Source organism: Lithobates pipiens, unplaced genomic scaffold, assembly GCF_037356315.1.
Source record: "Lithobates pipiens isolate NorthernLeopardFrog02 unplaced genomic scaffold, aLitPip1_a1.2 Scaffold_13, whole genome shotgun sequence".
NCBI classification, from domain to species: Eukaryota; Metazoa; Chordata; class Amphibia; order Anura; family Ranidae; genus Lithobates; species Lithobates pipiens.
Genome location: NW_027507718.1, coordinates 221713765 through 221739674, shown reverse-complemented (window position 1 = coordinate 221739674; position 25910 = coordinate 221713765).

The window sequence follows — 25910 nt, the reverse complement described above, 5'->3', positions numbered from 1 at the left end:
CTACTCCGAGATCTCTAATTATTGTGGTGGGGAAGGTGATGTCGATGATGACATGTCTAGTGATGTCACGTGGGATCCCACAAGAGAGGAAGAGGAGGGGAGTTCAGAGGGAGATATGGACCAGCAGATAGGGAGGAAAAGCAGGCGGAACTTACATTGCACAGAAGGGACAAACCAGACTGCTAATGTATCAGGAGCGAGGCATCAACCATGTACGGTCACATCTGGCACTCCCAGGACACCGGTACATGGCTCCGCAGTGTGGGCTTTTTTTAACGTGTCCACTGCTGACAACAGTGTTGCCATCTGCAGCCTTTGTAGTCAATGCATAAGTCGCGGTAAGCCCAACACTCACCTAGGGACGACCGCCTTAAGAAGGCACATGGCTGCGATCACCGAGCCCAGTGGGAGAAACGGAACCCACAAAAGCAACACTCCAGGCTCTCACAGTCCAGCCTCGTCTTCTACTTCTCCTTCTCCTCTCTCCTCACAATTGTCCTCCACTCCACCTTCCATCATGCCATCCTCACGTTTTTCTGGAAAAAAAGCAGGCTTCCATGGGCCAAATGTTCGAGCGTAAAAAAATGATGACTCCGGGTAACCCTCTTGCCCAACGGTTGACTGCTGGCTTGTCAGAACTGATAGCCTGCCAGCTACTGCCATATAAACTGTGGACTTGGAGGCCTTTAGAAAATTTGTGGCCATTTGAACACCACAATGGAAGGTCCCCGGAAGGAAGTATTTCTCACAGAAGGGCATCCCAGAGCTATATGGCCATGTTCAGCGGCAAGTGAATGTATCTCTGGGACACGTGCCAAGATACATCTGACCACAGATACGTGGTCTAGCAAACATGGGCAGGGAAGGTATATAACTTTTACTGTTCACTGGGTGAACCTTCTGACGGCTGTCAAGCATGTAACCCGTGGCACCCGTGTAGATTTGGTTTACCGCCACCGATTGCAAGCAGGCCTGCCTCTTCTTCTCCCCCTCCTACTCCATCCTCCCTCTCCTCCTCGGCTGACTCGTCCTTTTCCGCTGCTAGCGTCTCTTCCGCTGCGCCGCCCAAGATCCCCAGAACCTATTCGACATGCCAGGTGAGACGTTGCCATGCTGTGCTGCGTCTGTTGTGCCTGGAAGCCAAGAGCCAGACTGGCCTTGCACTCCTTTCAGCTTTGCATTCACAGGCAGATCAGTGGCTAACACCGCTCAATTTGACAGTTGGTAAAGTGGAGTGTGACAACGGTGCCAATCTGCTTAGCGCATTGAAACAGGGCAAAATTACACACGTGCCATGCATGGCACACGTCATAAACTTGGTCGTGCAGTGATTCGTTGTCAAATACCCTGGGTCCAGGACATCTTGCGGCAAGCAAGGAAAATCTCGGCCCATTTCAGAAGATCGCCTTGCTGACATCCAGCGGTGACACAATCTGCCAGCCAGACGTCTTATTTGCGATTGCCCGACGCGATGGAACTCAACCTTCTATATGCTTGATAGGCTGCTCCAGCAGAAACGTGCAGTTAACGACTACCTGTACAAACTCTGCGGCAGAACAGGTTATGGGAGCTTGGTTTTTTCACCGCACCAGTGGCTGCTCATGCGCGACACATGCAGACTTCTGCGGCCATTTCATGAGATCACCAAACTGGTCAGTCGCAGCCATGGCGCCATCGTACCTTATGTCTTCTTTATGGAGCGTGCATTGCGTTGTGTCATTGATCAAGCCGTGGAAGAACAGGAGCAGGAAGATGAGGAAGTCACAATGCTGGATGAATTCCCGGGGGGCTACTCTATCTGAGACAAGTCAACAACAGAAGTCTGAAGAGGAGTCAGAGGAGGATGGTGCCGGGGCGGATGAGGAGGAGCAAGAAGAGCATGCTTTAAACCTTTCTGGGATCCCTGTTGTTGTCCATGGATGGGGAGAGGAGAACGAGGAGGATGACATTATCCTGGATGATGAGCAGGAGCCAGGCCACCACACCGCTTCCAGTTTAGTGCAAATGGGTGCCTTCATGCTCCAGTGTTTTAACAGGGACCCCCGTATAAAAAGCATAAAGGTCAAGGACCAGTACTGGGTGGCAACGTACTTAGACCCCTGGTACAAACACAAAATGGTGGAAATGTTACCACCATCACAGAGGGCTGTCAGAATGGAGCATTTACAGACCTTGCTTTGAGAAATGCTGCATTCTACTTTTGCGTGCGCTGGCAGAGGAGGAATTCCCACTCCCAGAGAAAGAGCTGCGGGTACCAATCCAACAGCGCCTGCAAGAAGAGGGCGGTTTGAAGATGTGTTGGTGACTTCTGATATGAGGTCATTCTTTCAGCCGACCCATCGACAGGTCTCATCCGGATACAGCATCAGGGAACGCCTAGACTGACAGGTGTCCGACTACATCGGGTTAACGGCCGAGGTGGATGCTCTGAGAAGTGATGAACCCCTGGACTACTGGGCGGGCAGGCTTGACCTCTGGCCAGAGCTTGCCCAATTTGCAATGGAACTGTTGGCTTGCCCCTCGTCCAGTGTCCTGTCCGAAAGGACGTTCAGCGCAGCAGGGGGGATCATGACCGATAAGTGTACTCGCCTAGCTCACGACAGTGTTGACTACCTCACATTTATAAAAATGAATGAGGCATGGATCTCGGAGGAATTCAACACATGTGACCAGTAGACCATTTATATGCATAACTCTATAAACGATTTATTTAGTCGAGCACACTGACCTTTTTTCTACCTTTGGCTCACTTCCTTGTACAAGAAAAGCACACCGTACTATATGCCGTACCCTCCTGTTTGAAGAGGTTGAGCGGTGTCATATTTTTGGGTCCCGCAGCTAGTTTCTGGTATCATTGCTGGTGTCAGTGCTCTCTATCTCGGTGCTAGTGTGGTGTCAGTGCTCTCTCTATCAAGGTGCTGGTTTGATGTCAGTGCTCTCTATCACGGTACTGATGTCAGTGCTCTCTCTCTATCTCGGTGCTGGTGTCAGTGCTCTCTATCTCGGTGCTGGTGCTCTCTATCTCGGTGCTGGTGTCAGTGCCCTCTATCACGGTGCTGGTGTCAGTGCTCTCTATCTTGGTGCTGGTGTCAGTGCTCTCTATCTCGGTGCTGGTGTCAGTGCTCTCTATCACGATGCTGGTGTCAGTGCTCTCTATCACGGTGCTGGTGTCAGTGCTCTCTAACACGGTGCTGGTGTCGGTGCTCTCTATCTCGGTGCTGGTGTGGTCTCAGTGCTCTCTATCACGGTGCTGGTGTCAGTCCTCTCACGGTGCTGGTGTCAGTGCTCTCTATCGCGGTGCTGGTGTCGGTGCTCTCTATCTCGGTGCTGGTGTGGTCTCAGTGCTCTCTATCACGGTGCTGGTGTCAGTCCTCTCACAGTGCTGGTGTCAGTGCTCTCTATCACGGTGCTGGTGTCAGTGCTCTCTATCTCGGTGCTGGTGTCAGTGCTCTCTATCTCGGTGCTGGTGTCAGTGCTCTCTATCTCGGTGCTGGTGTCAGTGCTCAGTCTCGTTCAGCGCAGCAGGGGGGATCGTGATCGATAAGTGCACTCGCCTAGCTCACGACAGTGTTGACTACCTCACATTTATAAAAATGAATGAGACATGGATCTCGGAGGAATTCAACACATGTGACCAGTAGACCATGTATATGCATAACTCTATAAACGATTTATTTCATCGAGCACACAGACCTTTTTTCTACCTTTGGCTCACTTCCTTGTACAAAAAAAGCACACCGTACTATATGCCCATACCCTCCTGTTTGAAGAGGTTGAGCAGTGTCATATTTTGTGTCCCGCAGCGAGTTGCTGGTATCAGTGCTGGTGTCAGTGCTCTCTATCTCGGTGCTGGTGTGGTGTCAATGCTCTCTATCACAGTGCTGGTGTGGTGTCAGTGCTCTCTATCACGATGCTGGTGTCAGAGCGCTCTCTCTATCTCGGTGCTGGTGTGGTGTCAGTGCTCTCTATCTCGGTGCTGGTGTGGTGTCAGTGCTCTCTATCACGGTGCTGGTGTGGTGTCAGTGCTCTCTATCACGGTGCTGGTGTCAGTGCTCTCTATCACGGTGCTGGTGTCTGTGCTCAGTCTCTATCGCGGTGCTGGTTTCAGACAGTGAGGGAGATAGCAGCGGAGAAGCCAATCAGCAGGCAGTGCCAGCACCAAGGCTGAGGATCAGCACTGGACTGGCACCTCCAGACCACCGCAGTGGAGCCCTGCATAGGTGGGGGTAAGGGCTGGGCAGAGGGAGGGGCTCAAGCACATTTTGGCACACCGGGACAATGGCATAGGGCTGCGCTGCCCTGACTGTGGCACTGATCATCTCCTGCACCCCCTTCATAGCCTGCATTGACCTTGCCTCTCCTCCATGGCCTTCATGCGCTCCTGAATTGTCAAAATTTCACAGAAAAAAAAGAATGCTTGTCGTTGTCGATCCCAGATTCACTTAATACTTTTGTTATGTCAGTGTCCATGTTGTGGGACTATGTGTGTACAGCTAGTAAGTATTTTGTGGCTGAAAATATGACCTGGAGGTTTTTAAGGTTCGCCTGCCATTAAAGTCAATGGGGTCCGCCGCGAACCTTGCGGTTCGCAAACTTTTGCGTTCGCGAAACCTCCCATCGGCAGTTCGTCCTATATACTGTACTAATGATGCTGGCTGGGAAGGGGTTAAAATCACTGGGAAATTAAGGGGTTAACTGTGTGCCAACAAGGGTGCTGCTTTTACACACAGATCTGGCTGCTTTCTCTCCCTGAAGTCATATTTGATTTTAGGGAGAGGCAACAGCCAGATCACTGTCTTTGTCTGCTGTTCTGTATGCTTGTAAACACAGAACTCTGTGGTGTGATTGGCCACAGCCCATCAGCAAGTTTCAGCAAAATCATTGACTGAAATCTGCTGACAAACTTGTGCTGTGTTCTATCACAGCATGGATCAGCAGGGGGCATCCCCATGCGTGCCCCAAAAGAGAGGCCGTGACGTACTGGTACATTGCCTAGCCTGGTTGTGTCACCTGACCAAGTAGATGTGCATTTTTTTCTTTTATTCATGCTTTTTTTTTAGTTGATGATCCTAGCAGTAACACAATTTTTGTTCTAGGGGGACAATACTTACTCATTGTACTATGTCTATGGAGAAGCAGCATTGTCACCATAGGGCAAGACTACAAACACCTTCCCAACTGCTCTTCTCCATAGCATAGAGAGGAGGGGTGATGTAGTACTCAGAGTTGGGAGGAACAAAGAATATATGTATTAAAAGGATTTCTGGCACAATCACCGGGCATTTTTTTCACTCATCAACACACACACACACACACACACACACACACACACACACACACGTCTTTTTAACAGACCAAAAATGACTAAGTAAAATGAGTTCATTGAAATTTTTTTGGTTGAGCATTGCTGAACCATTTGTCACCAGTAAATCCACATCATCACCTGGTCCAATGAGCAGAGAGTTCATGCAGGAATCAGTAAAGCTGAACCACAAAGTAGATGAGAATCTTCATGCAGTGTGGAAGTGATGTTTAACCATTTGTGGGCACTGGCTGTGTTACAGACACCCCAAAAAACACACAGGTACACAAAGTTCTTCTGCCCCTCTGCACCCCCCTCCCCCACCAGCATATCATCTTTAGGCCCCTTTCAAACTGATGAACCAATCGGGTCTGCATGTTTGTTTTTCAGGGGGACCCAATCGGACCATCCACTGCTCTCTATAAAGTGATGGAGTGGCAGATGTCAACGGACATGTATCTGTCAACACCTGCTGACATCCAATCTGATCCTGTCCGCTAAAAACAGACAGATGCCTAGGGAAATAGCAGTGCTACAGATCTAGATGACGCAGGCGCGTGCACAATGGCACGCATATAGTGTGACAAACGCATTCCCTGCTGGCCTATAAAAGGCTGCCCACGATTTCTCCTAATTGCTGGATTGTCTTCAGCTCTACCTACTTCTTGCTTCCTGTGTTTCCCGTTTTGACCCGGCTTGTAATCTCACCTGCTCTGATCTCCTCTCCTGACCCCGGCTTGTCTTAAAGACTCTGCTACTGTCAAAACCTGCCTGACCTCCTGTTTATGAGCCCAGTTTGTCTTAAGGACTCTGCTACTGCCATACCTGCCTGATCACCTGTGCATTAGCCCGGCTTGCCTTGTGGACTCTGCTAGCACTCACCTGCCTAATTACCTGTGCATGACCCCTTATTTATTCTTACACCTCAGCTTCAACCTCCAATAGTCTCCAAGTGATCATCTGTTCAAGTCCTGCACACCCTGCTGGTAACCCATGCTTCTTTGAGCACTATACCCTCTGTACCATCTTCAGGGGTATACTGCGCTTAGCCGCAAGTGCAGCCTCTCTCAGCATCTTGGCCTCGTATAATGTACATGACACCATTTGTCTGGTGAATCGAATCGAAAGGCAGCTCATAGAGGAGAGTGGGCTGTGTCCATGCCTGCTCTGCATTAGCAGAGTGGGCCCTTCATCTGCCTTCTAAATGGGGATCAGCGGAGAGATTCCCTGCTGAGTGCGGTTCATATCTACAGATCAATGGGATGATTTTTATTTTTACCACTTATTAAAGAGGAACTATAGCCTGCTCACATAGTTTGTAATAAAAGATCTTTGCCATTCTGAAGCTTCCTTCCAACCACTTTGCATATTATTTTATATATACTGTGATTCTGAACTTGCCAAATATGCTGCAGAAATCTCCCTCCACGTAGAGCCCTTTCACACTGAAGTGATTAACCACTTTGCGCCCGTGCTATAGCCGAAAGACGGCTACAGCGCGGACGCTACCTGCCGGGAGGATGTCCCTGGACGTTTCCTATTGTTTACTTCTGCAATGCGCGCTCCTGAGAGTGCGCATCAGGGAAGTTCTGTGTTGGCCGTGTCCCTTGGACACAGCCAATCACAGATCACTGTAAGCGGCCAATCGCAGCGGCCGTTTACAGCACGATTGGCGTGTCCAATGAGAGATGAACTCATATGTAAACATATGAGATCATCTCTCAGCGCCGCTCTCCCTCCTCACACAGAGGCAGCATGTGAGGAGAGAGAGATGAACGGCTGCAGTGGCCGTAAGTAAAAAAAAAAAACGTAAAATAAACTGCCATCTGCCCCCACTGCCACCTGTTTTCAGTGCCATCTGTCCCCAGTGCCACCTGTCAGTGCCTTCTGTCCCCAGTGCCACCTGTCGTCAGTGCCACCTGTCCCCAGTGCCACGTATAAGTGCCATCTGTCATCAGTGCCACGTATAAGTGCCATCTGTCATCAGTGCCACATCATGCCACGTGTCATCATTGCCACATAGTGCCATCTGTCATCAGTGCCATATCAGTGTCACGTGTCATCAGTGCCACATATTAGTGCCATATATCAGTGCCACTTGTCAGTGTCACGTGCCATCTGTTATCAGACTGTTACTTACCTGGGATGTGAGCCTGACATGCAGAGGAAGGCCTCTAATACAACTGGTAGTGATACAGCAACCACAGGAGCACGGTGGGGTATGAGTGCCTGTAAACACTTCAATAGTCCCTGTAGTAGCGGTGATCAGAAGGCAGGTAGTGGATGAGCTCACACGATGCTTGACTGGTGGCAGGCTGGGATGAAGCACAGAGCAGTACCAGATGCAGGCTTGCAGGGCTGGAAGCTGAAGCAGGCTGGATGAGCGAGATGCAGGGTCAGACAGGCCGGGTCGGTAATAATCAGGCAGATCAGGCATAGACGATAGGCAGAAGAGAGGTCAGTTCACAAGCCGAGTCATACCAGAAGATCAGCAGACAGAATCAGCAGGCAGGATCAGAGTCAAAGGGAATCCGGGATCAGAGCAGGCAGCAAGCAATCACAGGTAACAACAAGCTGGATCAGATTCAGAGGTCACACAGGAAACAACACAGGAGCTGCAGACCAAACAGCAATGAACCTCTGTTGGAGCCCTGTTTAAATAGCCCGCCTGACTTCAGTATTAGTGACAGGTGTGTGTCTTAAAGTGCTAGTACCCATGCGTGCACGCCGGGATCTTACATGGAAAGCCTGTCTTCCCTGACACAGTGTCACGTGTCATCAATGCCACGTATCAGTGCCATCTGTCACCAGTGCCACGTATTAATGCCATCTGTCATCAGTGCCACGTATTAGGCCGCGTACACACGGGCGGACTGTTCGCCCAACCTTGTCCGCTGAACAGTGTTTGGGCGGACAGTCCGCTCGTGTGTGGGCTTTCAGCGGACAGTTTCAGCGGACAGTTGGACGGACAAAGTCTTTCGGAAATTCCGAAAAACTGTCCGCTGAAACTGTGTTTGAGCGAACAGTCCGCCCGTGTGTGGGCCTGTCCGCTGTACTTTCGAAATGAGCGGACTGTTCCCGCTCGGAAAGTCCGCTCATTTCGAGCGCGTGTACAGGTAGGCGGGGCCCGCGAGGGAGACGTTGCGGGCTCCGCCGCCTGGAATGGGCTTAAAGGGGAACCCCAACGCCGAAAAAAATCGGCGTGGGGGTTCCCCCCAAGTCCACACCAGACCCTTGTCCGAGCACGCTACCCGGCCGGCCAGGAAAGGGGGGCGAGCGAGCGCGCCCCCCCTCCTGAGCCGTACCAGGCCGCGTGCCCTCAACATGGGGGGGTGCCTTGGGGAAGGGGGGGCCGCGCGGCCCCCCCCACCCCAAAGCACCTTGTCCCCATGTTGATGAGGACAAGGGCCTCTTCCCGACAACCCTGGCCGTTGGTTGTCGGGGTCTGCGGGCGGGGGGCTTATCGGAATCCGGGAGCCCCCTTTAAGAAGGGGGCCCCCGGATACCGGCCCCCCACCCTATGTGAATGAGTATGGGGTACAATGTACCCCTACCCATTCACCTGTGGAATAAAGTACAAAAAAAACACAACACATGGAAAAAGTATTTTATTGCACAGCTCCGGGGGTCTTCCGTCTTCGGGGGTCTTCTCGCCGGACTCCTCCGCTATGTGTGTGTAGCTCTTTTACTAGCGGAGGAGTCCGGCTTTCTTCCTCCCCGCCGCCGGCCTCTTCTCCCGACTTCGGGGGTCTTGTCCCCCTCTTCGGTTCTTCTGCCGGGCCACCGCGCCTGGTCCGGTGGCCCGGTCTTCTGTCGCCGTCTTCCGTTCTTCTGTCGCCGCCTTCGGTTCTTCTGCCGGGCCACCGCGCCTTCTTGTAGCTCTTTTACAGGCGGTGGCCCGGTCTTCTGTCGCCGCTGTCGTCGCCGCCGCCGCTGCCTTCCGTTCTTGTTCTTCTTCTTCTTCTCCTGGAGATGTTGACTCGACGATCTCTCCGGCCGGAATGCCAGGGACACGCTCCGCTGCCACTTATATAGTGACAATGGGGCGGTGTCACATGGTATATGTCACATGGGTTGGTCACATGGGTTGATGTCACATGGGGACTATGACATCGTAAGGGGGCGGGGTCACCATGTGACCAACCCATGTGACATATACCATGTGACACCGCCCCATTGTCACTATATAAGTGACCGCACAGCGCGGCTCTGGCATTCCGGCCGGAGAGATCGTCGAGTCAACATCTCCAGGAGAAGAACAAGAAGAAGAACAAGAAGAACAAGAACGGAAGGCGGCGGCGGCGGCGACGACAGCGGCGACAGAAGACCGGGCCACCGCCTGTAAAAGAGCTACAAGAAGGCGCGGTGGCCCGGCAGAAGAACCGAAGGCGGCGACAGAAGAACGGAAGACGGCGACAGAAGACCGGGCCACCGGACCAGGCGAGGTGGCCCGGCAGAAGAACCGAAGAGGGGGACAAGACCCCCGAAGTCGGGAGAAGAGGCCGGCGGCGGGGAGGAAGAAAGCCGGACTCCTCCGCTAGTAAAAGAGCTACACACACATAGCGGAGGAGTCCGGCGAGAAGACCCCCGAAGACGGAAGACCCCCGGAGCTGTGCAATAAAATACTTTTTCCATGTGTTGTGTTTTTTTTGTACTTTATTCCACAGGTGAATGGGTAGGGGTACATTGTACCCCATACTCATTCACATAGGGTGGGGGGCCGGTATCCGGGGGCCCCCTTCTTAAAGGGGGCTCCCGGATTCCGATAAGCCCCCCGACAACCAACGGCCAGGGTTGTCGGGAAGAGGCCCTTGTCCTCATCAACATGGGGACAAGGTGCTTTGGGGTGGGGGGGCCGCGCGGACCCCCCTTCCCCAAGGCACCCCCCCATGTTGAGGGCACGCGGCCTGGTACGGCTCAGGAGGGGGGGGGGGGCTCGCTCGCCCCCCTTTCCTGGCCGGCCGGGTAGCGTGCTCGGACAAGGGTCTGGTGTGGACTTGGGGGGAACCCCCACGCCGATTTTTTTCGGCGTTGGGGTTCCCCTTTAAGCCCATTACAGGCGGCGGAGCCCGCGACGTCTCCCTCGCGGGCCCCGCCTACCTGTACACGCGCTCGAAATGGGCGGATTTGCCTCCTCCTTACGTGGGCGAGTCCGTTCATTTCAAAAGTTGAGCGAACTGTTTGCCCAACCTTGTTCGTCAAACAGTCCGCTCGTGTGTGGGCAAGTCCGCTCATGCAAATTTTGAGCGGACTGTTTGCCCAAACTGTTTGACGTACAAGGTTGGGCAAACAGTCCGCGCGTGTGTACGCGGCCTTAGTGCCATCTGTCATCAGTGCCACGTATTAGTGCCACGTGTCATCAGTGCCACGTATAAGTGCCATCTGTCATCAGTGCCACATATTAGTGCCATCTGTCATCAGTGTCATATCAGTGCCACATGTCATTGTCCTGGTGCTCCAGGGCCTTCAAAAGTGTAATAGGTAGTCAACAATTTAGATGTGTAATTTATGCTCCTAGAACATGTGATGGCGCTCCCTGCATGTTGGGCCTCTCTAAGTGGCCAGGCTGTGGAAAAGTCCCACACATGTGGTATCATAATACTCAGGAGGAGTAGCAGAATTTATTTTGGGGTGTCATTTGTGGTATACACATGCCATGTGAGAGAAAGAACCTATTACAATGACAATTTTGTGGAAAAAAAAGTAAAAAAATAAAAAATCTTAATTTTGCAAAGAATTGTGGGAAAAAATTACAACATCAAAAAGATCACCATGCCTCTTACTAAATACCTTGGAATGTCTACTTTCAAAAAAGGGGTCATTTGGGGGGTATTTGTACTTTCCTGGCTTGTTTGGGTCACAAGAAATGAGATAGGCAAGCAGTACATCAGAAGTGATCAATTTTGTATGATTCGCACCACAGTTTGTAGACTCTAACTTTCACAAAGACCAAATAATATCCACTAATTTGGGTTATTTTTACCAAAGATATGTAGCAGTATAAATTGTGGCCAAAATTTATGAAGAAAAATTAATAATTTGCATAATTTTATCACACAAACAAAGAAAAATGCGTTTAAAAAAAAAAAATTTGGTCTTTCTTCATTTATAGTGCAAAAAATAAAAAACCCAGAGGTGATCAAATACCCCCAAAAGAAAGCTCTATTTGTGGGAAAAAAAGGACAAAAAATGAATTTGGGTACAGTGTTGCATGACTGAGTAATTGTCATTCAAAGTGTTAGAGCACCAAAAGCTGAAAATTGGTCTGGGCAGGAGGGGGGTTTAAGTGCCCAGTAGGCAAGTGGTTAATAAAATGCCATAAAACACCTTAACGCTATTACCGTGTTTTGGGAGCTAGTGCTAAAGTTAGAGCACCGCGCAGGCGTTTTAAAGACGTTTCTCAAGCTTTAATGAAGCATGGGCATCAGCTAACAACCCCACCCCCTACATCACTTCCTGTGAACTTCCTTGTAACCTCATGGAAGTGAGAGGGAAAAGAGAGAAGATGGCTTTTCTTATGCTCATGTTGTTTTTTCTACTCTATTGGGAGAATATCCACCAACAGAGGCTGCAACATCGCAAATCCCTAACCCTAATCCCACTCCCACTAGTCCCAAATCCCTCACTCTAATCCCACTCCCACTGGTCCCAAATCCTTAACCCTAATCCCACTGGTCCCAAATCCCTAACCCTAATCCCAATCCCACTAGTCCCAAAACCCCAACCCTACCCATAATCCTGCTCCCACTCGTCCCAAATTCCTAACCCTAACCCTATTCGCAATCCGTCTAGTCCCAAATCCCTAACCCTAATCCCGCTCCCACTTGTCCCAAACCCTAATCCCACTCCCGCTAGTCCCAAATCCCTAACCCTAATCCCGCTCCCAGTAGTCCCAAATCCCTAACCCTAATCCCATTCCCACTAGTTCCAACTCCCTAATCCTAATGCCACTTCCACTAGTCCCAAATCCCTAACCCTAACCATAATCCCGCTCCCACTAGTCCCAAAACCCTAACCCTATTCCCTCTCCCACTAGTCCCAAATCCCTAAACCCACTCCTACTAGTCCCAACTCCCTAACACTAACCTAATCCTGCTAACACTAGTCCCATATCCCTAACCCCAATCCCACTTCCACTAATCCCAAATCCAAAACCCTAAGCATAGTCCCTCTCCCACTAGTCCCAAAACCCTAACCCTAATCTCACTCCCACTAGTCCCAAATCCCTAACCCTAATCCCGCTCCCTCTAGTCCCAAATCCATAACCCTAGCCCAGCTCCTTCTAGTCCCAAATCCCTAACCCTAATCCTACTCCCACTAGTCCCAAATCCCTAACCCAAACCCCGCTCCCACTAGTCCCAAATCCCTAACCCCCTAATCCCACTCCCACTAGTCCCAAATCCCTAATCCTGCTCCCACTAGTCCCAAATCCTTAACCCTAATCCCACTCCCACTAGTCCAATATCCCTAACCTTAATCCCACTCCCACTAGTCACAAACCCTAATCTTGCTCCCACTAGTCCCAAATCCCTAACCCCACTAGTCCCAAATCCTTAACCCTAATCCCACTAGTCCCAAAACCCTAACCCTAATCCTGCTCCCACTAGTCCCAACTCCCTAACCCTAATCCCACTCCCACTAGCCCAATATCCCTAACCTTAATCCCACTCCCACTAGTCCCAAACCCTAATCTTGCTCCCACTAGTCCCAAATCCCTAACCCCACTAGTCCCAAATCCTTAACCCTAATCCCACTCCCACTAATCCCAAAACCCTAACCCTAATCCCGCTCCCACTAGTCCCAACTCCCTAACCCTAATCCCACTCCCACTAGTCCCAAATCCCTAACCCTAGTCCCACTCCTACTAGTCCAAATACCTAACCCTAATCCCGCTCCTACTAGCCCCTAATCCCCTAATCCATAACACAATTTGTAGTGTTAACAATTTACCTATTTTCTGTCCCAGATTTGACTTCTTTCTTGATATGTTGTCATCTGCCTTGTTGAGACAGGATACAAACTGTAGGGAGGCAATACCTCCGTGAGAACCTTTATAAAGCTAGATAAATAAATGTATGTGTATATATATATATATATATATATATATATATATATATATATATATATATATATAAAAGTTATACAAACAATTCATCAATATATACGAGAATATCAGTATAAAAACAGCGCTTATTTCTATAACAAAAAGTCCTTTGTAGAAGTCGTAATAAACAAAAAAAAAATCAAAAAAATCACTAGACAGTTCCAAAATGTGCAGATAAGGTGCCTATAGTGATCTAATCAACGTTGTAAGGTGATCAAAGGTGCTGCCAAACTTTCTTCCACCATAAACCGGGAGTGCTTCACCACATGCGATGCGTACCCCCCTCGGGGGTTAAACTCACCAGACACAGCTGATAAGATAAGCCTTAAGGAGTAATCACTTCAATGGATATAGTAATATTCATATATATCCCCCTTTAGCGTTGCAGTCACAAGTAGTCCTCCAAGTATATCATAGAAATGAAACAGAATATATACATAGCATAATACTGTTTTATTTTTTAAAAGGTTTGGCACATATCAGCAAAGTCACCCACTTCAATATATGCGTACATTAACAAAGAGTAATATCAGCGTTAAAATCGTGTACTTCACCGAATTAGCAATTCCAGAACCATTCACCAGTGTTCCCCTGTATACACTGGGTATCACTTCCTGGTCCGTGGTTAGCGGTGGAGCGCACACCTCACTTCCGGTAGCGTCGTGTAGGCCACGCCCTGACGCGTTTCGTCACTTCCGACTTCAACCGAGGGCGTGAGGTGTGCGCTCCACCGCTAACCACGGACCAGGAAGTGATACCCAGTGTATACAGGGGAACACTGGTGAATGGTTCTGGAATTGCTAATTCGGTGAAGTACACGATTTTAACGCTGATATTACTCTTTGTTAATGTACGCATATATTGAAGTGGGTGACTTTGCTGATATGTGCCAAACCTTTTAAAAAATAAAACAGTATTATGCTATGTATATATTCTGTTTCATTTCTATGATATACTTGGAGGACTACTTGTGACTGCAACGCTAAAGGGGGATATATATGAATATTACTATATCCATTGAAGTGATTACTCCTTAAGGCTTATCTTATCAGCTGTGTCTGGTGAGTTTAACCCCCGAGGGGGGTACGCATCGCATGTGGTGAAGCACTCCCGGTTTATGGTGGAAGAAAGTTTGGCAGCACCTTTGATCACCTTACAACGTTGATTAGATCACTATAGGCACCTTATCTGCACATTTTGGAACTGTCTAGTGATTTTTTTGATTTTTTTTTTGTTTATTACGACTTCTACAAAGGACTTTTTGTTATAGAAATAAGCGCTGTTTTTATACTGATATTCTCGTATATATTGATGAATTGTTTGTATAACTTTTTTTTATATATTTTTATAAAATTTTTAATGGCTGCTACTATTGTCCGCTCTGCTGGGTTTTAATATACTCAGCAGTTACTATCAAATATAGTGTGGTTCTAGCATTTATTATATATGCAGGTATCCGCTTGAAGGGAAGTGTATATGTGCATGTATATATGTATGTATATATATATACTCTTTTATTTACGTGTGTGCGTTCACTGTTTAAGAGGGCTCACATACGTGAGTATATATATTTAATTTTGGGAGGTGTATGAAGGTCTTAGTTTGGCGCAGAGAGGTATATGATAGGCCGTTTTAAAGTATACCAGCTGTTGTTTATATATATATATATATTGTACACTCAACAATTCAAAAAAGTGGCAAATAACATTAAACTAAATAAAATTAACACATTACATGCAGTAATGTGCACACTTTTTTTAAAATGACAAAATTCAGAAAATATAAAAGGTTGAAAAAGAGAACAAATTAACAAAGAATAACAAAAATTGCATAATTGTGCATACATTTTTTTCAACAATGTTATATATTTTTATTTATTTATAGGTCCTGATATGAAGGAGGTGTGGAATGGAACTACTCTCAAGGGGGAGTTTGCTGGGGTCTATAAATTGGCATGTCATATGCCCCTCCCTGCACCCATGCAGTGTTGAAGGTGGGAGGAGGCAAATTAGCATAACCTGACCCTGATGGACCCGGGTACTGCAAGGTTCTATGGTCATACATAAATGTTGGATCATATCATGGTGGATAATTTGAAATATTTTGAGCATTAATAATTTTAGGTCTGGAGGATGGACATGATTTTTGTTGAAAAGACTCAATCATATGTAACACCTCCATCCTAATGGCACATTGGTATTTTTTGTCCACCATGTCCATTTGCAGTATTATACTGTGAGCAAATGCAGTATTTGCTCCCTGATCTTTTTGTTGAGCTGTCAACATCTTTATGACAACGTCTTCTGATTGCTGCTGTTTCGATCATTTTTTACATGTGTTCCTTACTGGCTCAGGGTCTGGATCAATAGGGCTGCCAGGCTGTGTCTCCTTGAAGAGCAATTGTGACTCTGTAGCAATATCAGCATCCTCCTGCTGATTGCCATCCTGCTCCTCCTCCTCTGTTTCAGAGTCTATATTGCTTTCAGTCCTAAAAAACGAAATATAGAAAAAAAACTATATAATTCTTATTAATTACTAATTTTACTCTACACGTTTTTATACTCACTCCCTCAGCACCATCACTGGCTTTAGAAATTCCAGCTCATAATAGTGGCAGTACATTCTGTCTTTCTTGGCACCAGACACACACTTAGATTTCCTCTGCCTCTTCAACTCCCTCCTAAAATTGTCCTTCAATGTCTTCCAATGTTTTTTAAGTTGTTCCAGTGAAAAATAGGAAATAATTTCTTCTTTTTATTTACAGATATCTTGCCACAGGATATATACACATAGCTACACATCACTACAATATGAATTTCGCACAGAAATATCTACCATAAGTGAGATTGTGAAGCTAACATGTGATGCTATCTAGAATCTAAAGAATGAATTCATGCCAATTCGAAAAAATCAGATGTGGGAAGATGTTGCAGAGCGTTTCTGGAGTAAAACCAACTTTCCTACCTACCTGGGATCTATTGATGGCAAGCACATTAGGGTTATAAAACCCTGTCACATTTTCAACTACAAAAAGTATTTTTCGATTGTGCTGATGGCTGTTGTAGATGCAGACTACAAATTCCTCTTTGTCGACATAGGAGCATTTGGAAGTTGTGCAGACTCAACTGTCTTACAGAATTCTAAATTTGGAAAGTGGCTTACTGCAAATAAATTAGATTTATGTGAGAACCAACCACTACCTGGGACAGAAAATCCAGAGATGCCTTTTGTTTTTGTGGCTGATGAGGCATTTGCTATTAATCAACACCTAATGAAGCCATACTCACAGAGGAATCTCGACCCCATAAAAGAATATTCAATTATGGTCTCTGTCAGGCATGCAGGCTAGTCGAATGTGCTTTTGGAATACTTGCCAACAAATGGCAAATTTTCCACAAACCATTAAACCTGAAGATAAAAAATGCAAGCAAAGTAATAAAAGCAGCATGTGTGCTACATAATCTGGTAAGGGAGAGAGACGGCGTGAATATCAAGGACACATTGGCACATAATTTGGAACCCACCGATTTTTTTCATGTTCTAGGTCCGAGGTTTTACAATAAGTGATCAATTGGTTGACTATTTTATGAGCCCTGCTGGTGAACTTAGTTGGCAAGGTGATATGATATACATTTTTTTTATTTTTGATAATTTGATGTAATTTAGAATTTTTCTATTGTTATTATTTTCTAGATCCTATGGGCTCCTCGTGCCTTGATATATGACTGTTTATCAGGGTTTGGTGACATCAATAGCAAAACGTTCGAAGAATTTAGAGAATGTATCAAAATACACAGAGTGGTACTGTGGATACATAAAGGTATAAACCTGTGCCACATCCCAATATATCAGGAAATAAAGAACGGCAGGAGGCTTATGGACTTTTTAGGCCCCATAGACAAAACAATATCAATAATGTAAAATCATAAACTTTATAGTTTAAAATATTATTGTATCATGTTTAATACAACATAGCTTAAAACCAAGTTTCACAGCAATACTCATGGTTTCTTGTATAACATACAATAATTACCGCTACTATACTCTATTCATTTTCCAACATTATTCTGGAAATAGTAATAAACAATGTACATTTACTTTACTATTATCATATATAGAAATAGTACTCAAGGCATGATATATACTGTTTGAAGAAAAGGCTCAACATGTTTTGTGTGAGTTACATGGTTCTTCTGGAGTTTGTATTAGTGTGACTAGCAAGACAATAAAGAAATAAACATAAACAAAAACATGTATAAGTATAGACATAAATATCAATCACATTCAGCATATTAACAGGAAAAGTAATAAGTCAAAGCTCATGCATATACAGTGTCTAGGATTCGCTATCAGGGGCCCACCAACCAAGGGAAGAGGTAAGGAGCAATTGGACACCATGGGGGCATGTATAAAACGATACGAGGGGTGCTCAATTGTTTAGAAACATGTATTATCAAGAACTTACTAAAAGAGCTGTTTCTGTATAGAGATTATTGAAGGCTAGATTACACCCTGAGCTGAGCGACATGCCAACGTTACCTCGTGTTCAGTGTCCAGGAAGGACGGGTTTGTCTGTGTGCGTCCGGCCGGCGCAACGGACTTAAGGCTCAGAAATGTTATTCACATTGTAAGTGTTATTTTATATTTTGGGATTTTAACAATAAAAGGTTTTACACTATTGGAGCTTTATCTCTCTTTCATGGTGCATATCTTGAGCCTTCCAAACGTACAGTATGAGAGGTATTCTGTGAAAATGTATCCAGCCTTTTTTACATGAAAACGGTGGTGCAAAGCGATCAATAAGGATTCCTTTGGAGTGGGGGACGATTACATACCTATATGCTCATTGTGACCCTCTGTAGTGGGGGGTCATGAATTTCTGGTAAGAAGTGAATTCAGATATATGGTGGTGGATTGAACACTGTTCATCTATGGAGGATTTCGTTTAGTCTATTACAACAGGACTGTTTTCTCTGTTCATCAATTTCTATTTTTTATAGAGACTCTTTTGTGTTTCACGGGGTGTTTTATCAATTGAATTAACCACTTTCAGACCGGACCATTTTGCTGGTCAATGACCAGAGGTCTTTTTACAATTTGGCACTGCGCTGCTTTAACTGGTAATTGCGCGGTCATGCAATGTTGTACCCAAACAAAATTTGCGTCCTTTTTTTCCCACAAATAGAGCTTTCTTTTAAAGGTATTTGACTGACTCTGCGATTTTTATTTTTTGCGATATAAACGTAAAAAGACCGCAAATTTTGAAAAAAAATTATATTTTCTACTTTTTGTTATTAGAAAAATCCAATAAACTCAATTTTAGTCATACATTTAGGCCAAAATGTATTCAGCCACATGTCTTTGGTAAAAAAAAAGTCAATAACTGTATATTTATTGGTTTGCGCAAAAGTTGTCACATCTACAAACTAAGGTACGTTTTCTGGAATTTACGCAGCTTTTAGTTTACGACTGCCTATCTCATTTCTTGAGGTGCTAAAATGGCAGGGCAGTACAAAACCCCCCCAAATGACCCCATTTTGGAAAGTAGACCCCCTAAGGAAATTGATAAGTGGCATGTTGAGCCCATTGAATATTTTATTTTTTTGCCTCAAGCGATTGAATAATGACAAAAAAATTTTTTATTTTTTTTTTACACAAAGTTGTCACTAAATGATATATTGCTCACACATGCTATGGGCATATGTGAAATGACACCCCAAAATAAATTCTGCTGCTTCTCCTGAGTACGGGGATACCACATATGTGGGACTTTTTGTGAGCCTAGCCACGTACGGGGCCCCGAAATCCAAGCACCGCCTTCAGGCTTTCTAAGGGCGTAAATTTTTGATTTCACTTCTCACTACCTATTACAGTTTTGAAGGCCATAAAATGCCAAGATGACACAAAACCCCCACAAATGACCCCATTTTAGAAAGTAGACACCCCAAGCTATTTGCTGAGAGGCATGTTGAGTCCATGGAATATTTTATATTTTGCCACAAGTTGCGGGAAAATTACAAACTTTTATTTATTTTTTCACAAAGTTGTCACTAAATTATATATTGCTCACACATGCTATGGGCATATGTGAAATGACACCCCAAAATAAATTCTGCTGCTTCTCCTGAGTACGGAGATACCACATATGTGGGACTTTTTGGGAGCCTAGCCGCGTACGGGGCCCCGAAAACCAAGCACCGCCTTCAGGCTTTCTAAGGGCGTAAATTTTTGATTTCACTTCTCACTACCTATTACAGTTTTGAAGGCCATAAAATGCCAAGATGGCACAAAACCCCCACAAATGACCCCATTTTAGAAAGTAGACACCCCAAGCTATTTGCTGAGAGGCATGTTGAGTCCATGGAATATTTTATATTTTGCCACAAGTTGCGGGAAAATTACAAACTTTTTTTTTTTTTTTTTTTCACAAAGTGGTCACTAAATGATATATTGCTCACGCATGCCATGGGCATATGTGAAATGACACCCCAAAATAAATTCTGCTGCTTCTCCTGAGTACGGGGATACCACATATGTGGGACTTTTTGGGAGCCTAGCCGCGTACGGGGCCCCGAAAACCAAGCACCGCCTTCAGGCTTTCTAAGGGCGTTACAGTTTTGAAGGCCATAAAATGCCAAGATGGCACAAACCCCCCCCCAAATGACCCCATTTTGGAAAGTAGACACCCCTAAATTTAGGGGTACACTAGTGAGACTAGGTAATAAATGGCGGGTGCCCTGAAACTATAAAAAAATAACTAACCAACCAGCGTCACCTGTAACAGTTATATGGTGATCACTGGTGAAAGGGTTAACTAGGGGGCAAACAGGGGGCTTTATGCGGTAGTATATGGGGGTCCCTGGCGCTATAAAAAGCTGCGGCGAACCTAAATACCTACTTGCCTAACTAGCGTCACCTGTGACACTAATACAGCGATCAGAAAAACTATCGCTTATTAGGCTGGGTTCACACTGGAGCGATGCGGGAACGCCACGAATCCGCGGCGGGTTCCCGCATCGCATGCCTCCCGGCGGCAGTTCACACTGCCCTATGCGAACTGCTGGGAGTGTCAGTGAAATGTTAATGACACCCCCAGATCAGTTTGCATATCGCAGTGCGATCTGCAAACTCGGATCGCATGGTGTGAACACCCATGCGATCCGATTCTGCTGCGGACCAAAAAAAGGGTCCCGTGCGAGTTTGCGGCGGGTGCGGCGGGTGCGACGCAAATTCAGCCATACTATCTGTATGGCTGAACTCGAATCGCACAGAGATCGGATGTGATTTGCACTGCAGTGCGGTGCGAATCACATCTGTTCTCATAAACCGCTGCAATGTGAACCCAGCCTTAGTGACACTGGCGACGGGGGGTGATCACGGGGTTAAACCTTTATTGGGGGGGTTAGGGGGGTACCTTAGAACTAAAGGGGGCTAACCCTAACTGCCCTAACAGTTATTACAGTCACAAATGAGACCCGCCGGGTGATCAGGGGGTTAAACCTTTATTAGGTAATAAATGGCGGGTGCCCTGAAACTATAAAAAAATAACTAACCAACCAGCGTCACCTGTAACAGTTATATGGTGATCACTGGTGAAAGGGTTAACTAGGGGGCAATCAGGGGGCTTTATGCGGTAGTATATGGGGGTCCCTGGCGCTATAAAAAGCTGCGGCGAACCTAAATACCTACCTGCCTAACTAGCGTCACCTGTGACACTAATACAGCGATCAGAAAAACGATCGCTTATTAGGCTGGGTTCACACTGGAGCGATGCGGGAACGCCACGAATCCGCGGCGGGTTCCCGCATCGCATGCCTCCCGGCGGCAGTTCACACTGCCCTATGCGAACTGCTGGGAGTGTCAGTGAAATGTTAATGACACCCCCAGATCAGTTCGCATATCGCAGTGCAAACTGCAAACTCGGATCGCATGGTGTGAACACCCATGCGATCCGATTCTGCTGCAGACCAAAAAAAGGGTCCCGTGCGAATTTGCGGCGGGTGCGGCGCAAATTCAGCCATACTATCTGTATGGCTGAACTCGAATCGCACAGAGATCGGATGTGATTTGCACTGCAGTGCGGTGCGAATCACATGCGTTCTCATAAACCGCTGCAATGTGAACCCAGCCTTAGTGACACTGGCGACGGGGGGTGATCACGGGGTTAAACCTTTATTGGGGGGGTTAGGGGGGTACATTAGAACTAAAGGGGGCTAACCCTAACTGCCCTAACAGTTATTACAGTCACAAATGACACCAATGCAAAAAAAAAAATGCAATTGGTGTCACTGTGACAGGGGTAATTGGGGGGGGGGTGATCGGGGGGTGAAGGGGGGGTGTGAGTGTGCCTGGCATGTTCTACTGTGTAGTGTCGTGTTGGTGCAACTCACCGATCCTCTCTCCTCGGTGCCGGAACGAAAAATACCGACACGGAGGAGAGATTACATCACTTCCTCTGCCTGTGTTTACATTACAGGAGAGGAAGTGATGTCACGGAGCATTTCCATTCGTCGGGAGCGATCGCGAGGGGGTGGCCATGAATGAATGGCCGCCCCCTCATCCAGGATCGCTCCTGAACGAATACCGACCGCCGCAGGCATGGGGGGGGCCCGATCGGGCCCCCCACCCGCGGGAAGGCAGGGACGTACAGGTACGCCCATATGCCTGCCCGTGCCATTCTGTCTACGTATATCGTCGTGCGGCGGTCGGCAAGTGGTTAACTAATCACGTTATTTGCATTATTCATCACTGAGGTTGTGTTCTGCCCACCTAAGGGTAGGACAGAAAGAATATTACACCATGGGACTACTGGGGCAAAAATGCCTCCACAGTGTTAGCCCCTGTGCCGCTCTCTGGCGTCTCCCTTTTTTTTTTTTACTTGAAATTTATAGCAGCACAAGGCCCTTGTTAATGGGCATGGACATTAATACTCTAATAATTTGTTAAACACATCACAAAGTAGTAATAGTAATCTCATAGCACTAACGAGTAAAGGGTTTTGTGAATGGAAATATATAACTAATATTCTAATAAGCTTCTGTTTGTATTGGGGTTGAACTTGAAAAAACATTTGTTTAACCTTTATGTGCGTCACTAAATATACAAAGTCAGTTGGGAATAAGGAAAATAATTCAATTTAATAACATAGCGAATGAATACGTAATAATTTGGATTCATCTGTTTAATTCAGGTGAGAATCTTTGACTCTTGGATAATCAGCCTATTCTTTTTAGAATTTCCATTTTTCATTATTATAAAAAATGCACTATATATGAAATGGAAATGTATTGCAATAAATACAGGGATGTATAAAAAAAGTAAAATAAGATGATTTCTTCTTATTATGTTAGGGTTGGATGAAGGTGGATCTATCAGAATCTCAAAATCATAACATAACAATATTAACAAATGAAACTGAAACAATTTGTTAGTTTCAGGTGCACGCAACTCCAGTCAATATCGTCCAAACACCTAATTCCATTTCTCTTATGCCCCAAACACACGGTTGGAAATTCCGCAGGAAAAAGTCCGATCAGATTATGTTGTCGGAAAATCCGATCATGTGTAGGCTCCATTGGACTTTTTCTATCAGAGTTTCTTTTTCTTTTTTTTTTTTTTTCACAAACAGAGTTTCTGACACACAAAGTTTGAGAGCAGGATCTAAAATTTTCCGACAACAAAATCCGATCGTTTAAATTCCGATCGTGTGTAGACAATTCCGACGGACAAAGTGCCACGCATGCTCAGATTAAACTAAGAGATGAAAGCTATTGGCTACCGTTTATACTCCCGACGTAAGTGTTTGACATCACCTCGTGACCCAAAATCCGTCTGAAAAAATCAGACGGATTTTGCGGTCGGAAAGTCCGACCGTGCGTATGGGGCTTTAGTGGGACTAACAAGGATATAGCCAAGCTTCTGAAATAACAAAAGAACAACAGAATTTCTGAAAATATGAATTAATTCAGAACAATGAATATACAAAATAAATCCAAATATGCTGTATAAAATGAAAGCAAATCCTTCTGACATAAAGATTATGACTGAAGTATATTATTTACTTAACTAATAAAAACGGAAAAAAAAATTTTTTTACTGTCATGCACATTTCTAGTACAGAGGAAATGGCAAGGCATACTTTGGATGCTGTGTGACCCAGAACAAGAAGTTGTATGCCCTTAGGGACAAGCTAACTGAATTATTACATGGATATAGGGGAATCGATCAGACATGACACTACAAACTGCAGCCACAACATGTGAACCTATCATTATTACTGTAAGGCAAACAAACAACACAGGGAAAAAAACACCAATATTTAGTTCAATCAACAAAAACATTTGAAAATGTTGAATGCCTTTAACTTTTATTTTCCTGATGATTTTTTTTTTTCTGTTTATTTATATTTTAACTATTATTATTTATAGTAATGTTTTATCCATAGCAAGAAAAAAATTCTGAAAAAGTGCACATACCAATACAGCATATTACAGTTGAAATGTTATTTTTATTTTTTTTTATTTTTTTTTTACATATATAAATATCAAATATAAATATAAATATAATATGAATATCTGGGTACACTCAAGTCTTGTAAGCAGAATGATGCGGTAGAATGGTATTGAGTGTAATGGAACAAAAAAAAGGCCTTCATACATTGCACATTTAATCACAAAGACAATGGAAACACACGGATGGAACGAAGGGGTTGAAATTCAATAATTAAGGTAAACTGTTGAGTTTTGACCTGTATTCATTATAGGTGCCATTAATATCTAAAGACATTAATATGAAATAAACATGTTCTACTGTAAAATAAAGTCTAGGTCTGTCTCCAGTAAAGGCTGGTAGGAATTAAAGGCTTTAAAATGTATTCAGCCTGCCCATGAGGTTGGTGATCTGTTTCAAATAAGGTTCAAGATGGGGCCACCAAATGAGGTAGAAGGCTAAAAGATGGTGTTTTATTCCTGCGCTACCACTGGTGATCTATCAAATGCCAAGGGCTGCTGCTACTACCGAAATGGATCACACCGTATCCACTTAACCACTTTCAGACCGGACCATTTTGCTGGTAAATGACCAGAGGTCTTTTTACACTTTGGCACTGCGCTGCTTTAACTGGTAATTGCGCGGTCATGCAATGTTGTACCCAAACAAAATTTGCGTCCTTTTCTTCCCACAAATAGAGCTTTCTTTTGATGGTATTTGATTGCCTCTGCGATTTTTATTTTTTGCGATATAAACGTAAAAAGACCGCAAATTTTGAAAAAAAATGATATTTTCTACTTTTTGTTATTAGAAAAATCCAATAAACTCAATTTTAGTCATACATTTAGGCCAAAATGTATTCAGCCACATGTCTTTGGTAAAAAAAAAGTCAATAATTGTATATTTATTGGTTTGCGCAAAAGTTGTCACATCTACAAACTAAGGTACGTTTTCTGGAATTTACGCAGCTTTTAGTTTACGACTGCCTATCTCATTTCTTGAGGTGCTAAAATGGCAGGGCAGTACAAAACCCCCCCAAATGACCCCATTTTGGAAAGTAGACACCCTAAGGAAATTGATAAGAGGCATGTTGAGCCCATTGAATATTTTATTTTTTTGCCTCAAGCGATTGAATAATGACAAAAAAAAATTTTTTTTTTTTTTTTTACACAAAGTTGTCACTAAATGATATATTGCTCACACATGCTATGGGCGTATGTGAAATGACACCCCAAAATAAATTCTGCTGCTTCTCCTGAGTACGGGGATACCACATATGTGGGACTTTTTGGGAGCCTAGCCGCGTACGGGGCCCCGAAAACCAAGCACCGCCTTCAGGCTTTCTAAGGGCGTACATTTTTGAGTTCACTTCTCACTACCTATCACAGTTTTGAAGGCCATAAAATGCCAAGATGGCACAAAACCCCCACAAATGACCCCATTTTAGAAAGTAGACACCCCAAGCTATTTGCTGAGAGGCATGTTGAGTTCATGGAATATTTTATATTTTGCTACAAGTTGCGGGAAAATTACAAACTTTTTTTTTTTTTTTTTTTTTTTCACAAAGTTGTCACTAAATGATATATTGCTCACACATGCCATGGGCATATGTGAAATGACACCCCAAAATAAATTCTGCTGCTTCTCCTGAGTACGGGGATACCACATATGTGGGACTTTTTGGGAGCCTAGCCGCGTACGGGGCCCCGAAAACCAAGCACCGCCTTCAGGCTTTCTAAGGGCGTACATTTTTGAGTTCACTTCTCACTACCTATTACAGTTTTGAAGGCCATAAAATGCCAAGATGGCACAAAACCCCCACAAATGACCCCATTTTAGAAAGTAGACACCCCAAGCTATTTGCTGAGAGGCATGTTGAGTCCATGGAATATTTTATATTTTGCCACAAGTTGCGGGAAAATTACAAACTTTTTTTTTTTTTTTTTTTTTTCACAAAGTTGTCACTAAATGATATATTGCTCACGCATGCCATGGGCATATGTGAAATGACACCCC